The 18,476-nt window shown below is 44.5% G+C and overlaps 1 protein-coding gene across 5 annotated transcripts in view; it reads right to left on the bottom strand.

Annotated features, from left to right (window-relative positions):
* The window catches only part of RUNX2 (RUNX family transcription factor 2), a 366,905-nt gene that overhangs the window by 69,982 nt on the left and 278,447 nt on the right, over positions 1–18,476 (bottom strand). The window lies entirely within an intron of this gene.

The raw sequence follows: 18,476 nt of genomic DNA on the forward strand, positions 1-18,476 counted from the left end.
AACCTGTTGCTACAAAAGGAGCGCTCAGACAAAGCTTGCTGCTGGGAAGGGTTCTTCTGCTGTTGATAGGGGGACCACCTGGCAGACTTCTGCGGTTTAGGTGTTGAGGATGAATAAGCCATGGACCTCGCCATGCTCCTCAACTTCTGGAGCTTTTGGAGCGTGTTGTCTGTCTGCTCCGCAAAGAGGCTGGAAACTTCAAAGGGGAGGTCCTCAACCCTGGTACGGGCCTCATAGGTCAGACCTGAGGAGCACAGCCAGGCATGCTGCCTGAGTGCCACAGACATGGCCGTTACCTTGGCAGTGCACTCCACCGAGTGTCTAGCTGAGAATATCTCTTGTTTCACGACCTGTATTGCCTCACGTAGAAATGCCTTAGTGGGATCGTGTTTGTCCTGTGGCAACAGGCCTAAAAAGGGAGCCACCTTCTCCCACAGAAAGTGGTTATAATGGGCATTGTAGGCCAGATAGTTGGCCACCCTTAGGTGGAGAGCCAAGGCCGAGTAAAGCCATCTCCCAAAGGAGTCTGATTTTCTGCCCTCCTTGTCACCTGGAATCAACTGGCTGTGATCTCTGGCCTTCTGTAGAGATGCTTCAACGACAATAGAATATTGGGTCGGATGATTCTGCATCCTGCAGTTGCACCCTGTAAAAGTTCTCCAAACGCCTATTGGGCTGAGAAAGAGTGGCTGGCTTCCTCCAATGGCCTTGCATGACCCCCAACAATGCCAAGTTAAGGGGCAGAGCAGCCGGTATCTTGGCCTCTGCATCAATAAGGCTAAACAAGGGGACCAGTTCCCCTTTCTGCTGAGTACCGAGGCTCATGCCCAGGGCAGAAGCCATGCAGGCCACATATGCAGAGTACTATTTATAATCCTCCGATGGAGAAATGGGCTTAGAGTCCTGTATGTCCAACGAAGATGACCCGTGGGAAGCAATGTCCGATCCCAGGGAGCTAGGATCGCTCTCACAGTCCGATTCAGGAAGCGCCAAAGAATCTTGGGCCAAGGCCACTGAAACCGTAGGGGAGTCCATCTTGCTTCCTACAATGTTCGGTATCGAGGCCAGAGACTCCGTCAGCAGTATCTGAGCAGGCTGCAGCACCTGTTGCAGAGCCTGAATTGCAGAAGGCAAATCGCGGTGCTCAGGCCACTCACTAGAGGAGCGCTGTGGGAACTGGGAGTGAGGCTTCCCTTCTGAGTGAGAGGGGAACTCACGCCAGTCCCGGACAATTCCAGGTCTCCCACATGCGGGATCTTCTCAGTTTTGAGAGCCATATTGGAGCCTAGCATAGTTCAAGTAGTCCGAGCGATAGACCTCCTGGTATCGTCCATAGGCTCCTGAGTCCTGCTGCCAAGCGCCATAAGATAAAGGCTCAATCTCATCCATGGGGGAGCAGCAGTCTGTCATACGGTACCGATCTGCGTGCCCGGGTCCATGACAGTCCCATTCTCGATCCTGTCTATAATCAGAGGAGTGATCATCCGAGTCACAACAGGAACTCCGATCCCTAGGAGAGAGACGCTCCTGGTGTCTCCAAGGGGGTGAACAACACCGAGGAAGCCACGACGCATCTTCTGTGGGCTTGTCCGGAGAATATGGTTCTTCCTCAGACAAAGCGTATGCATGTTCATCCGTTGCCACCAACAGTTCTCTACTTGTTTGGGCACGATCAGACGCCAAGGTGAAGGAGTCCCCGGCCTGTGGCGAGCTAGGCCGAATGGAAACCAACGACTTCGATACTGGTGGGGCTGAAGCCCTTGCTGAGACCAACTTAGGCTTCTTGGCCAACAGGACCTCCGACCTAGGAACCAACACGGTCTTCGTCATCTTCGGGATAGGAGGGAGGTGTTGACCTGCCAGCAAATCATGAGGCAACTTCATATCTTCTTCTTCTTCTTCTTTGGCTTCAAGACCAAGGGAGTCGGAGAAGGATCCAGCACCGTGGGCAGAGAACACTGAGGCAAGTCCTCAGAAGGCACCGAAGTGCTCGAAACCATCAAGGGATTGGCGATGGAAGACACCGAAACCAGTATTGAGACTGGGGTTTCGACTTCCACTGGAGAGGATTTCAAATGCTCCAACTGTACCAAAGCCATCTTAGCTGACCTCTTCAATGATAAGGCTTCCGAAGAATGGACAGCCAAGTCCCACAGGGCTGCGCACAGGCGAGAAGCCCTATTCTTGCAAGCCTGCTTCGTAAACTTCTGGCAATGAAGACAGGTCTCGACAGAGTGAGATTCCCTCAGGCACAAAAGACACTCGGTATGAGTATCGGGGGAAGGGATCTTAGATCTGCAGCGAACACATTTCTTAAAGTTTGTCGTGCCCGGCATAAACACCGTAGGCCAGCCAGCCACCCCACTCCATCCCGGCCAGGATTGGAGCATCAAAGAGAGGGAAAACCATAAAAAAACCAAAACGCCAAGAATAAAAACCCTACTACATGAGAAATAAGAAAGAAAGAAAGAAAGAAAGAAAGAAAGAAAGAAAGAAAGAAAGAAAGAAAGACTGAGGGGAAGAGGAATGGTGCAGCCGCATATAGTGGCTGGGGGCGGGGTTCCCACCCAAAGCAGGAGAATTGAGCTTGTTAGGTTCCGACAAGGGCTTTGCGCAGGCACATAGCCCATTTGTCTAAAAGACAGAGACCATTTGTGTAAAAGAAATAGTGGGTGGCATAACACTTTTGTTGCAATGGCACTCTGTCTGTGGAAGCTCCTTCCATGATTGAAGGGGTCCCTGAGTGAGCACCACTCTCCTTTTCATGCAACTGAGTTTCTGCAATGTTTGCATGTATCCAAGAGCGCACTTGTGCAACTTTGTGTACATGTAAGAGTGCACTTGCACAACTGTTTGCATGTGTTACAACATGCACAGAAGCTTGCACAGTCTTAAGCATACTTATCTCCATGTTGGATTGCAGCCATAGTGTTTAGGGGTGATGGACTGTTTTTCTGGAAGTTGTCAAGAAGAGCGTTCAATAATGGTGACACTTTTCATTTTGCAAAATAGTAAAACAAAAATAGCATTCAGTCTATGCTGTGTGGCGAATTGGACTTGGACAAATGAGACCTGTTGTGTAGCATCTGCTCTTCTTACATAATAATTCGTGCTTTCCAGTGTTACTAATACATAATTTGTGCTGGTATAGAGAAAGCACTAAAAGTGTGGACTGTGAGCCAGGAACTCAGGTTCAAATCACACCCATGAACCTATTGAGGCTGTTCTCATATGCAGCCCAACCCAGGCTAGGGAAGCCCAGCCTGGATTAGCCTGCATGTGAGAAATGCCTGGATTGGGCCTGATCCTGGTGGGGCAACACTATCTAACCTGTCTTTTTAGCCTGGCCCTTAGCCGAGGTTAAGGGACCGAGTGCTCTCTTAACCTGGGCTTACTGTTTGTGTGCAAGCTCAGTCTGCTTCCAGCCCAGCCACACACAGAGATGGACAACTAGAGTGCCCAACTCCTGGGGAAATCCCTCAATGTACTGCACTTGGTGCTTTGTGGGATTCCCGGAGGTTGGGACACATTGCCCCATCTCTCAAACACATCTGGGGAGAAGATGAGAGTATCTCTCTTTTTCATCAGACTCAGGTGAGGTGGTGACTGTCCTGAATCAATGCCTGGATGCAGCAATGGACTGAATGAGGGTGAACAAGTTGAGACTCAATCTGGACAAGACAGCAGTACAGTTGTTCGGTGGTTCCTCTGCCTGGGTGAATGATGTTCAGCCTGTTCTAGATGGGGTTGCAGTCCCCTTGAAGGATCAGGTTCACTATTTGGGGGTGCTCATTGATTCAGCACTGTCATTAGAGGCCTTTTTGGTGGTTGCACCCCATTTATAGAATAGCCTCCCCAGTGAGGTTTGCCTGGCTTCATCACTTTGTTATTTTAGGTGCCAGGTACATACCTTTTTGTTCTCCAAGACCTTTTAAATTTTGATTTTTAAATTTGATTTTGGAACTGACTTTTTAAGTTTTAATATGGTTTGGTTTTGTATTTTTATTTTTGTGTGTTGGTGATTTCATGTGATGTGTTTTTATTTGATGTTTTAATGCTGTATTGTGAGCCACCAATTTGAACAATTTGTTACAGGGCGGCTAACAAATAAAATTATTTATTTACTTACTTACTTACTTACTTACTTATTTTGTAAGAAATCCAGTTGAGAAACTGTATTTTAAGCACTTGGAACACACTTGAAATGTGCCATATAAATTCTTTGCATTATTAAGTATTCATTCACTTGTCCTCCCTTTAATCTATTACAGAAATGATTGATCTGTCTTTATTTCTTCTTTAAAATAAGAAGTAACTATATTCAAGAAACCTATGCCTATAGCTGCATTTTAAAAATGTGGCATAGCTTATGATGGTTCATTCTGTACACTTTCCTTTTCCTGTATCTTAGCCATGCAGGTATCATCACTCAATAACCATACTGTGACTATAATGCTTCTCACATGGATTGAATTGGGCTTTATTGATGGCAAATGTTGTTTAATGTGCTTTCATGTCAAGAGAAAATCTGAAAAAGAGGTTTTTTTATAGTGTGTGCACCCTATGAAGCCTTTGCAGTACATTACACTGTCTAATGCTTACACTTGTATGAAGCAGGGGCAATATTTTTTACAGGGCAGGGGGGTTGAAGCAACCTCCATTTCAAAGAGAGCATATCCCTGGTAGATACACTTACAGATGATTGGTTCAGTGGCAGGTGGCAAGATAACCTGCACCTTTTTTGAGCCATTGCATTTAAGTACAATTTCAGATATGAGTCTATGGAGTGCCTTCCCCAACAGAGGGAAACCGGGTCAGATAAAATAGGATGCATATCCCTACCCTTTTGGGGTGGTATGGGGAACGGGTCTACAGTCATCACAAGCATATTAAGCTTAGACATCTTTCCCCTGCTGGTCTTGTAGTAGCAAGCATGACTTGTCCTCTTAGCTAAGCAGGGTCACCCTGCTTGCATATAAATGGGAGACTTGGTGTGGGAGCACTGTGAGATAGTCCCCTTAGGGGATGGAGCTGCTCTGGGAGGAGCAGAAGGTTCCAAGTTCCCTCCCTGGCATCTCCAAGATAGGGCTGAGATTCCTGCCTGCAAACTTGGAGAAGCCTCTGCCAGTCTGTGTAGACAATACTGAGCTAGATAGACCAATGGTCTGACTCAGTATATGGCAGCTGCCTATGTTCCCTCCACTTTACGTAAATCTTTTCTGTTATTGCTGTCAGTGGCTCTACAATTGCTCCCTGAAACATGCAAAGATTTCTGCCTATGTGGTTCAGCTTCTGGGTGCATTTATTAACCATGCAAGTGATAGTTCTCTCAAGAGGCCAGATATTGTTTATGTTATTTGGGTAAACAGTCCATGAAGCTGAACCATATTGACAGAAGTCTTTGCCTGTACCCATATCAGTGTGGGAGTGACCACAGAGGCAATCGTGCTGGAAAAGGTACATGGAAAGAGACCTTGCTTTGGAAAAAGCAGCTTCCTATGCTAAAGAAAATCTTCCAGGGGTGTGTGTGTGTTGGGGGAGGGATTGACAGGCACCCCATACCATATTCCATTGGTTTAAAAAAGAGACATGCTTATAGAGCAATAAGCCTCTGTTAGTTTGAAGATTTCATTGCATGCTAATTAACTTCAGTGGTAGAACCTCTGCTTGAGGCTCCATGATCATCTGGTTCCCCAAGGGCTAGAGATCCCATCCTACCTCCACACATATTCAACCAAAGGTGACACTACTAACATTGCACTTCAGAAAAAATGGGTGTCTAATTCTTGCTATGGCCTTTGGGAAACGTGGCTCTAATTCTCTTTGTATCCCTGGCATCACTGCGTTCCCCACCTCAAACAATAAGGTGAAACAGCCCATGAAATGTATTGTCACATAAAGTAACGTGTGATGTCGAATCGGGTATTGACTCCTGGAGACCACAGAGCCCTGTGGTTGCCTTTGGTAGAATACAGGAGGGGTTTACCATTGCCATCACATAGAGGCTGGATCTTAATTAAGTATTAGCTTAAATCAATATAATTAACAGGTGTTAATTTTATGGGTAATTGCTATGAATCATCTTGATGAACTGAGGCTGTAGACTCAACACTGTGATACTGACTTTTATAAAATTGCTTTGGAAAGGCATATGCAGTGGAATATCAGAATTGTCTTTAAAATATTCTATATGTCAGTGGTCATAGTGCTTTATAAAAACTTAATATCATAAAAATGCTCAAGAATAATTTTATTTTATGAGAGCCAAAGTAGACACAATGGTAGCAGATCTGCATGTTTAGCTGAGAATGCTGAATCTTTCCCTATCTGCGTCTTCTCTCTCCATAGCCCCTCTTTCCAAATGCTTTTTCTCCTAGCTAAGGACTTCCCTGGGATCACAGCTTGCTGGAGCAGGAAAACACCTAGATGTAGACTTTGGATGGGGTACTCCTCTCACTCCTCAGCACTCCTCTCCCAGGCACCTCTTGCTGTTAAAGCACACCCACCTCTTTCAACGTGCCTTGGCTTACACACACAGATCTCACACAGTTTGGCCCTCCGTGTATACTGAAATTTGATCAGAAACCATCTTGAGACTTAGAGACCTAATGTGACTGATGTTAGCTGAATGGCCTTCAATGGCATGAATTGTCACAATTCCAGAAGGCAAATTGGCATGAAGGTCATATGGCAGCCCTAGCTCCTTCCTCCCCTTACCTGCAGTGACAGTGACAGGCCATTGATCTAGCGTTTCAAATGAGGGACAACTATAATCTTGTTTTAGGATGCTAAGGTGTCTTTTGATAAGCTAATGGCTTGCTAAGAGTCCAGGATTGTTGTTGGTGGGTATTTAATCAATGGAAAGTAATGACAGTAGATGCTCTCCTGATTGCTGGGCTTCTTTCTCCAGCTTTTGGAATGTGACACTCAACCAGAGACTGGAGAAAGATGACAACCTTTCAGGCAGTGGGAGAGGATAAAGAAACAGTTTGAAGCCAGATTGCAGTTTAAATGTAGAGAGGGGGAGATTTATTTATTTTTTAATGTGAATGTGAAACCCTTTAGAATGCAGGCTCTTTCTTTGGGAAACGGATACAAGGTTAGCAGATTGGTTGCCAGAATCGACTTCCTTAAAGTAGGCTTTAAGTAGGCTTGCTAAAAGTAGGCTCTGCTTTTATATTTGTGAATAAAGCAAATATGCCATAGACAAGTCTCAGCAAAAGAAAACCCTCTAGTGCTGCCCCAAGAATTTATCGCAGTTCAGTGTATAAAATTATAGAGAGCCATTGCAGTGTATAGTGTTGGACTAGGACTAGAGAGTCTGGGTTCAGTTGCCACTTGACCATGGAGTTCATGGGGTGATCTTAAACCAGCCAGCTCTACCTCACAGGGTTGATGTGAGGATCAAAGGCAGTAACCCATGTATGCTTCCTTGAGCGCCTTGGAAAAGATGAGTAATAAAAATAATATATTTGATGCCCTCTTTTCTCAAATACGACTCCAACTGGAGCATCATCACAGTATTCCTGGTAATGCAGCAAGTTGGATTTGCTTCATTTTCATGTCTCAATGCCACTCATTCCCCACAGTGGGAAAATGCACCTCAAGTGTGCAGGGAAGGTCAAAAAGAAGTCAGTCTGGATCTGAAGTTCCAGTCCATTACCTCTTATACGACAGAGGAAGGAGGTTTGGTTTACTACATTTAAGATGGCTTTTTTAAAAATTTGAAAAAGCATATTTGCACTGGAGTTCCTGCCTGCATTTCCTGTGTGTTAGTTTGCCAAAATAAATTACTGTGCATATCGTATAAGCAACTACATCTTTTTTTTAAAAGAGTTTCTGTTACCACCAAAAGGCCAATGTTTTATTGATTTGTTGTTGCATCTGGACTAGGTTTCAATTTACTGATAGTTCAGCTGACCTTTCCATTTTGCCATGATTGTGGCTGACCCATTTTCACCTAAAAGAACTCCACAGAGTTCTTGCAGGACAACCTCTTATTTCTCAGAAACCCTGGATCTCATTCCCTCAACTCTTTCATATCTCCCTTGTCTCTAAAAAGTCGCTAAAAGCCCCATATTTCATTAATTTGTGATCACAAGATCTGGCACAGCCAACTGCTGTTTAACCATCTTAAATCGCAACCTCTTTGTGTGACTTGGAATGGTGGAATTCAACCGAGTCTGATCAGAAGCTCATGTAAAGGAGCACCTGAAGGGCTCTTTATGTGCTCCAGGAGAAGCCTTTCCCTCCCAGCCTTGCCACTGATCCTTTAAGCAGGACTGAACATACAAAGCAAATGCCATTTCCCATTCTACATAGAATCAAGCTCAGGTTTGCTGCTGGGTGTAGATTCCACAGGGAGCTGCAGCTAATCTAGAGGATGAGACTGTAGTTCAGTGGAAGAGCATCTGCTTTGCATACAGAAGGTCCCAGGTTCAATCCCTGGCATCTCCTGGTAGGGCTGGGAAAGGGCTGCTAGGGCTGGTTTCTGAAACACCAGAAAGCTGCCTTCTGCCAATCAGAATAGACAATACTGTGTTTGATGGACCAATGGTCTGACTCAGAGTAAGACAGGCTCTGGTGGACTTATATGTTATACATGTTTGCAAATGCATGATTATTACAATAGCTATAAGTTACAGTCATGTTTTTAGGTATATCCTTAAGTTAAGACAACTGTACACCAAAATACTGAAATGTGTGACATTATTGCAAGCACCTCTGACAGACACATGCCAAATCTGGGCAGACTCATGAGACAGGCAGAGATCTCTGCAAAATTGGGAGAAAGAACCAAACTTCTTATACAAAACATAGGCTATGAAGATGCAAGATGAAAGCGGTTGCTTTGGGTTCCCTATGTTTTAGCCTTTCTGACCCTAGTGGGGTCCATAGTTGAGCTGTGGGTTGCTTTGATTAATTTGTCTTAAGTTTTCTATATATCACACTTTATTTCCTCCTTCCACTCGACAGAATCCAAAGTGCACCTAACACCCAATTCTTAGCCAGGTTTTAGAACCAACCATGGCAGGTAAATGTTATTTGCGTGTCATATGGTTGGAATCATGGATGGTCAGGTTAAAAAGGCATCAGTGACCATTGTGAATAAAAAAGGAAGACTAAACATATACTTTGGGGATACTCCCCTTGTACAAGCCTTCTGCATGAGGGGAGATTTTTATATGGGGCATTTTCAAAGCAATTGCCCAACTGCATTCTAAGGCAAGATGTTTACATTTTACATTTTTTACATTTTATTAGGGGTGTGCAATTGGGATTTTCAGTGATTTGGTTCGGGACCTGAACCGAATCACCCCTGTTCTGTTTTGTGCCCAAATATGGGCCACTCGAATCACCCTTGATTTGGTTCGGATTCGGATTTAATCCGAATCTGAATCGATTCGGGGGGGGAAGGGGCCCAGGGGCAAAATATTGGAGTGGGGTGGAAGTGTCCAATTGGTGGAAGCTACCACCCCAATTTCAGGGGGATTGGGCAAAGGGCTGGTTTTTGGGGAATTTCTGAAGTTTTAGTGACTTTGGGGCCTCCATCCATTAGGCACTATCTACCAGCCCACCCCACTCTTTTGGGGCAGATCCACTTTCTGCCCCCAATCTGCCCCAAAGACACCAAAACTTCAAAAATTCCCAAAAATCAGCCCTCTGCCCAATCCCCCTGAAATTGGGGTGGTAGCCTCCACCCATTAGGCACTACCACCCCACCCCACTCTTTTGGGGCAGATCCACTTTCTGCCCCCAAACTGCCCCAAAGTCACTAAAACTTCAAAAATTCCCCAAAAATCAGCCCTTTGTCCAATCCCCCTGAAATTGGGGTGGTAGCCTCCACCCATTGGGCACTACCACCCCACCCCACTCTTCTGCCCCGGGCCCCACTTTCTGCCCCAATCTGCCCCAAAGACACAAAAACTTCAGAAATTCCCCCAAAATCAGCCCTTTGCCCAATCCCCCTGAAATTGGGGTGGTAGCCTGCACCCATTAGTCACTACCACCCGACCCCATTCTTTTTGCCCAGATCCCATGCTATGCCCCCGAACTGCCCCAAAGTCACTAAAACTTCAAAAATTCCCAAAAAATTGGTCATGAGCCGAATCACCCGAATATTTCAGCCCCGAAATTCGGGTGATTTGGCTCGGCCCCCCAAAATATCGGGGGGCATCGAGGATGATTCGGTTTGGCCCCGAATCACCCAAAATTGCTCATTTCGGGCACAGATCGATCTGTGCCCGAAATATTTTGCACATCCCTACATTTTATATCCCACTCTTCCTCCAAGGAGCCCAGAGCGGTGTACTACATACTTAAGTTTCTTTTTTCACAACCCTGTGAAGTAGGCTAGGCCGAGAGAGACGTGACTGGCCCAGAGTCACCCAGCTAGTTTCATGGCTGAATGGGGATCTGAACCCGGGTCTCCCTGGTCCTAGTCCAGCACTCTGACCACTACACCATGCTGGCTCATGTTCATGGCAGAGGAAGGAGTGGCACTTCATCCAAAAGAGGACATTTGAAGAAAAAGCTCTACCTTAGGATAAGCACCAGCTTGTGCCCGCATGTCCTGTTTGGCTTTACAGCAATAGGCAGTGTGCACTTTCTGGGTTGCTTCAGTGCAAAAGGTAGCTACCTCAAGTCAAATTCCTTCCCTTTAAACTTCTAGAAGATGAGAACATATTCAGCTTAGAGAAGCCAAGCGGCTGAGTACTATTTCACAGTTCTGAACCATTGAAATGGATTCTGGTGCCCTGTCACTATGTTTGAAGTTGGAATGTTATGTTACATGATAAGTCAGCGATCTGCCCCTGGCCAGGAGCCTACAATCAGCAAAGTGCCAGGCTTAACTTGGATATCCTGTTAAAAAAAATATCTTTCATAGAGAAATATATTGCTTTAAAAAACTGAATGTACCCTGTTAACTAATCTCATAAAATGTGCTAATAATTGGAAACATATGTAAATGTTCAAATTTTGACTGAAAGGCAGTTTTCAAAATCTCCAGGCAAAAATACAAAAAATAAAAAATACACACACACACACACACACACACACACACACACACACACACACACACACACTGTTCTATGAACAGTTCTGGTAATTTATATTCAGGAAAATGGTTATATATGTAACTAGTTTAAGAGTTCTGAAATGTCTCTGAGAAAAGCCTTTTAATTGAGACTCCCTTGTCTAATTAAATTAAGGGCCAAACTGGAGGAGATGCTGGGAGATTTGTGATCAGATCTCCCTCACCCTGCCTTCTTTTCTTTTTTTAAAGTTCAAAGCAGTTGCAAGGACTTCCAAATCAGATGAGGGAAATAACTGGTGCTGTAGGAGGGGGTGTTTAACCCTTCCACCTCACACCATTTTTCTGATCTAAATCATACACACATGCTCACACACACACGCCCTGAACCTGCTAGCCCTGCAGGGCATACAAAGGGAAACAAGCAACTCAGCTGGAGGTTTTAACCCGCTGCAAGCCAAGGGCCTGTGCAGCTGGGAAGCTCTCCTGCACAAGATTTATTGAAGTAAAAGGGAGGTGCCCCCGAGTGGAACAGCTTGGTGTTGTGCAGCTCTTATTCCATCCAATAGGGCTTGTGCAAGAAAATGTACTGCTTTTTGCTTAGAAAAGCCACCCAGTCCAGCTCCATGCTGCAAACCCACCACTGCCCCACAGACCACCTGATACAATCTGGACCAAACAAGGAAAGAGCAGCTGCTCTACAGAAACGGGCTGGTAGTAGAGTGAGTTGCTTTAGATAGCTCCGTTTTTTAAAAAGGCACACCACCTACTTCAGGATGGCAAAATAACCAAAAAGCCACTAGCCAACCCGGCCTGTTGAAAAACCTCTTCCCAAACCTAAATATGTTGAACAGTCCAACACGACACATAAGCAAAAAACAAAACAAAACAAAACCAAAAAAAAACAACTATTCACTAAGGCACTGCAGAAGAGAAATGTTGCCAGCAAATGCCACAATACTTGACAACCTGTCACCAGCAGTACCATTTAGTAAGAACAGGGAGCATCCCCCTGCTGCATTGGGGCATTGTGTTTTTTGTAATTTAACCTTGCACATATAATCTTGCTTAGCCAGACTTTATGTCTTGCAAAGACCACCACCCCACATCTGAACTGATGCCCCTGCTAACACTGTATTCCAGTCCAGACTGCTTTTTCAGAAACTGGCATCGTGGGCAAGGTAGGATTCAGGGAACCAAAATACCCATGAAAAGTCTGCTCTATTCAAGTGGGTAGTGGGGTTGTGGGGGGGGGGTTGGGGGGGAGGAATTTTCCCCGCATGTATTGATCTGCTGAAGAAGCCATGAATCAATGCCACATAACTCTTGTGCATGGCAAAATATTTTGATAGGTATTATCTTGGGTCTCATCGTCACCCCATGTGACCCATGAGTATGACCTAGAACACACTGAAATTCAGTTGCACATTGCAAGGAAATTTTGGTAGTTGTAAGAAACCTGTCTTTTCAGGGAACCTGCTCTTCTAATTGAACCTGCTCTTCTTGCTATGCTTCTGAGGAACCCTGGGCTTCCCGAGAACTTTTGTTTCAAAACAAGAGTTCTAGTGGTTCCCCAATGGAGACAAGGGTTGCCTTTGAACATAACATGGAACCACGAGTTCTATCGACCTGCAGTTCCATGTCCCCTCGCCCTGTTCTCCCATCTGAATTTGGACGTTCAGGAAAGCTCCCTTTCTACAGTCTCACTGACTGCAGAGAGGAGGTATTGGGGCTGCTGGGGCTTCCTTCTTGACTGAAGAAAGTTGAGGGAGGAGCCAAGAGCAGCTGGAGTGAAGGAGGAGCAATCAGACTGGAGTGCCAGTGTTCAGCTGTAACACTGGCACCGCAGAACCGTAGGCCCAGGAGGCGGATCTCACTACAAACCGAATGTACAAATCTCTGCCAGGGGAGGGAAACAGAGGGGGGATTTTTCCGTGAAACTGTGTCTGCCTGAACTTAGACATACTTAAAATGAAACCAGAAGTCCCTTCACCTCTGGTTTAGTGTTATGTGTGAATGCAGCCAATGTCTGTGTGAAACAGCCCTGCTTCCATTCAAACATAGCTTCAGCCCCCCGCCCCCGCCCCGCCGAGGGATTACAATTTCAAGGAGCACCTGCACCATTGCCAGGACTGAAGGGAAACTCTGCCAGAAGTAATTTTAAATCTCAAGCTGCCACCACTGCTCCTTCACTGCAGGGAGAAAGAGGAACTATCTCCAACCTGTCTCCTACCCACAGAAATACCTTTTGGTAAGTACCTTCAGGGGTCAAAGAAATAAGGACAGGCCAAAACAAAACTTTGGCATCCCAAATCTGCCTGATTTGCTTTGATTTGGTCCAGATCTGGCACCCAATACTTAACACAACCCTAGCAGACATATACAAGCTACACAGAAATGGAAGCAACTTAGCACTGCCCCTTTTCACCCAACCAAGAGAAAAACGACAAACTAGGTTGCAAGGAGGCAGGGTAGGAGATCCACTCTTCATCGGGCACTTGCATGACCTTTCTTAGGGAGGCCCAGTCTATATTCTGAGAACGGTTTGTTACATAATTTCCCACACAAGCATTATTATGTGCTATATTTATCTATTTCCAGTACTTCCTTGTTATTCTACAAATCTGATGCTGTCATCTCTATTTTACTGAAAACGTTTACTACTGTTAGTAATGGAGAGCTACAAGAGTGAGCATCACTCATTACTTGCAATCTTTTTCTTTTAAAAAACAACCCCTTATTGATCAATATGGGTGATCTCAAATAATATAGTGTTCTATTACATCTGAAGTGAAACAAGAACTTTCAAATGGAAAAGTTTTATAGCTATTTCCTTTCAAGGATCTTATAGTACATTAAAAGTGCATCTTAGGTTTATGGTGACCTCACATTGCTACTGTCAGACTCTAATATAAAATCAGAACTCTGGTACAAATAGCATTTTTACACAAGTCTGCAGTAGAGCCAAGAAAAAGTTAGCACTTATTTCCTGAAATTCTATCCTCTCCCTTAATCACAACACTGTCATTTAGAAGTTTCACTTTAATCAAAGCAGAAAGTTATAGCAAAACAAAGGAAGAGAACAAGTGGGAAACACTATGTTAAAATTACTATCTTGAATCCATGGGTGCCTATCTAAACAGAGGGTGACCTGCTCATGAAAGGCTGTTTTACACTCAATGCTAGTGTGTTGTGAGAGAGAAAACTAAATCAAGACATCCTTCCATTTGAGACAGAGTTGATACCTCTTGTGCAAGCAAATACATGAGAACAGCTATGGAAGCTACCTATTACAGTACTGCACAAACTGTTCTGCTAAGTCTTGCACAAGGATTTGTGAAGCCGTGCCAGCAGCTATTTTTGTTATGCTCCCAGTTCTTTGGATCCAACTCACTGGCTCCTGTTCAGGGTTTTTATTGTTTTCTATAGTAGGCATATGACTTGCTAAGCAATGCTTTTAAAATTTTATTTCCGTAGACTCGCAAAAGATAGGAGTCAAGAATATATTCAACTTTTAATTTTGAAGGACAATAATCAAGGCAGCGATCATGCAACTGAGGAAAGAGACACCCCCAAACCGGGGAAATACACTCAATAATCAGTTTGAAAAGAGACAGGAGTAGGAGTGCAGTGGTGGGTTTTCAATCTTGATTCTGTGATCTTGCTGCCAAGCAGGGGTTTACAAAGCAACGGCCTCTGGAGAGTTCTCATACTTTCTGGCTTATTCTCTCGGTGTTCATCTTAACAGAATTCAGCTGTTCCCCTTTCTCACTTATCCAGGGTTTAGCAGTGAAGTGTTTAGCATCTGGTCTGGCTATTATTATAAAAATAGAACATCCTGCTCAGTTGAGAGAACACCACCATTGGCAATAAAGGGACCCATATCTTTTGAAGCCGTCAGGATCCTCGATAACTGCCTCTATCTATGTCTTGTGTTAGTTTTCCCTCAGCAGACCAAAGAAGCACAGCATTCTTCTCTTGTTAATTTGCTGCTATTTCTTTCGCTTGCATTATGCCCATCAGTCAACTTTGGACCAAGATAATTCATCATAGGAAACACTGCACAAGATGTGGATCTCACATTTCTTTAATGCAATATGATGAGATCAAGCAACCAAGGACAGCAGAAGTTTCTTTTTTTGGTTGTTGGTTTTTTTTTGTTCCTAAGAACTGCGGAAATGAAAAAGTAAACAAAGTTCAGGACTGCATCAGCATCCAAACTGCTCTTTAAACCAACCCCACTCCCCAGACTAGACAAGAATGAAAGCTGAGACTAGTGAAAGACACAAAAGTTGTGGTTATTATTTGCATAGTTTCTAATTCTCATGATGATCAAAGTTTCTCAGAACTTAAAAATTGTGGGTCTTGCAATAAAACTATTATACCCTCTTTTGGACCTCTACAAATCAAAACTAAAACACAAATAATCACATTTTTGTTACTTCAGTTAAGATATGAATTCATATCATATCATAAGATACCAATTCAATCATTTTTTTGGAAATTTCATTTTGAAAAAATTCAAAACCTCCTATCTGCCTTGTGCTGCAATTCTAAATCCACTTTTTAGGGAGTAACACCCATTGTACTTAATGTGACTTATTTCTGAGTAAACATGCATTGGATTGCACACATTATTTATTTATAATAGCCTGATTCTATGCATGTTTAACCAGAAGTGCCATTGAATTGAGACATAAGACTATAACCCAAGCAACAGAATGTCAGTTTAAGAAAATATGAATGCTGCAATCCTGTGTGTCATCACACACACAGGAAGACTACTAAATTCAGTTTAAGTAACTGCACAGGGTAGCAATCCTAATACTTACTATTTCTTACATGGAGATAAGTGCTATCAAATCTATGGAATTTGCTCCCATGTAATTGTCCCAGTTCAGAGTGGACTACGTTCATGGTTTTCATCTATCAAAACTAATCAAAACTAATATCAAACTAATGGATTATTGTTGCGGGGGCTGCTGGATATATATATTTATTTTTTTCATTACATTTCTATACCACCTCATTGAAAGGCTCTGGGCATTGCACAACAGGAAGAATATTACAACAAACAGCATTTAAAACAAACAGGTTAAAACAATATAAAAACAAATCGATAACAATTCATAGCCATTTAAACCCAATTAAAATACTTTTTAAAATATAGGAAATGCTTGGATTCAGGGCAAAGCTTCATCTTACATAGAATATATTATTTGTAAGGTGACTTAAGTCTTGAAAAGCCTCTTCATTTACACAAAGCCACTGCGAGGAACCTCAATCCAGATCAGGACCATCACATGTGGGAAGGGGGTTAAACCTTTCCCCCTGCACCATTCAACCTTTGAAAATTATTCCCTTGAGCTGCTATTTGCTCCCAGAGTAGAAATAGCCATTTCAACGGCAACTAGCAACTAGGGTGGCAGGCATGATTTTCGACAGGAAAATGACACAGAGGGAAAGGATTAACCCCCACTCCTGCCCAAGTCTAGATAGGTTATCCCACAGCTGCTTTTTATTAAAGAAGTGGTGTTTCTGGTTTTAAGTGCACTTCTTAATAACGCAGTATGACATTAAGACACATTCGCACAACTGGGCGGGTGGATGGGAAGCCTGGGTCCTACTCACCTTTCCCACAGATGATTGAGAAAATGTTGCATGGGAGTGCTCCCTGATGATCTGAGCTGCTCCAAGCAGAGCCTCTCTGAAGGACAGGACAATGTGTCCTGGCCTCCGGATATCGCACAATGCACTGCACAACAAGTGTGGTGCACTGGGAGATCCAGGGACATAGCTAGGGGAGAGGAGGCCTGTGTTTGCCCCTCTCCCTGGTGGCCTCTCAGAGTGAGGGAGATAATCAAGAAAATAGGGAGAGTGGAACTGGGGCCCCCAGGTTCTTTGAATGCATCTGCTCAATTATAGCTACACCCCAGGGAGATCCCTGAGGAGTCGGACGCTCAAGGTGCGCAACTCTGTATATGCAGAGTCGAACATATACATGACCCCACACCTGAGGCAAGCAGACACATCACCCCATACCTAGGGTAAAGGGCAAACTCATGCCCTTTAATCCAGGTAAAAGTACAAAACCCCGGCTTGAGGGGGAGGCAGGGCCGGGATTGGGCTTGATTACAATGCTGCACACAAGCAGCATCAGCCCAGGTAGGGTTTCCTGAACCTGGGCAGGGCTGCTCATGTGTATAACCGTATTCTCTTTCCATGTAGTGTGCAGCTTGGCCCTCAGTTTCAGCCAACATAGGTGAGTTCAGGTGGTCAGAGCTAGAAGTGCCTGCCACTGAGTCCATGAAGGAACTGTGTGGGCACTCCAAGTTGATGGATATGGGTGGCTGGTTTTTATTTTTGGTCTCCTCTTTGGCACACAAGGAGACACCCTTAGAAGGGCTATCTGCACTTCTTGTTTGTTTCTCAAACAAGCTTGTTTCTCCCTGTGAATCACCCATTCCCAATTGGTGCAAATGTGCATAGGATTATTGGGTGTTACATCGGATGAAGAAAAGGAAAGGCTTTTTACACAGGTTGTATGGGTTTTACTCTGCTCTCACCCAAACCCATATTTCTGCCATTGACCTTAAGTATTAAGAAGGGCCAACATTCATAGCCCTTCCTCTGCAAATAAGATAGAGGCTGTTCACACGAATAGCCCCACCTAGGCTTGGGCAGCCCTACCTGGGCAGGGCTGCTTGTGTGACACACTGGGATTGAGGCCGATCCTGGTACTGCCTTCCCAGCTAGCCTGGGAATATTACCCGACCTTTTACCTGGGTTACAGGGAGTGAGCATGCCCTTTTACCCAGATATGTGGTTGTGTGAATGTTCTGGCTGCATGGAGCTCAAGCAGACACAGAGAAGGGTGCCTAGAGTGCCCAACTCACGGAGGAATCCCTCAGTGCACTGTGCTCATCACACGGTGCATTGTGGGGTTTATGGAGGCCAAAATGCATTTCCCTGGCCTCCTGAACACCACGTGGCTTGTGGCAGCACCAGTCATATGGGTGTGTAAGCCACGCAGCTAGGATCGCCGTTGGATAGTCTGGGGGGAAGGTTGGTGCTCTCCTGCCTTCCTCCCGCCAGCCCTCTCCAGCCCAGCAAAAAGTAAAGTGAACAACCTTATACTTTGCAACTTGCTCTATGCTAAACCGTTTAGGCACACTTTTGAAAGGGATACAGTCCAAGATGATCTATGAATGCTAATGTAGACAGGACACTCGAGTTTCTAATAGATTTCAGTCCTCATATATTCAGATGCAATATATGTCATAAGGATCTTGTGTTGATGCTCTCTTACCCCCCATTGCTTTGTAGTCTGCATGGCAGATCATGGCAATTGTGGGATCAGCACACAATGGCAGAATCCCTATGGTGGAAACCCGGATATGCCTTTCTTTTTTCACGGCACTGATTCTTTTACATTTTGTGG

This window comes from Hemicordylus capensis, chromosome 1, assembly GCF_027244095.1.
Source record: "Hemicordylus capensis ecotype Gifberg chromosome 1, rHemCap1.1.pri, whole genome shotgun sequence".
Classification (NCBI taxonomy): Eukaryota; Metazoa; Chordata; class Lepidosauria; order Squamata; family Cordylidae; genus Hemicordylus; species Hemicordylus capensis.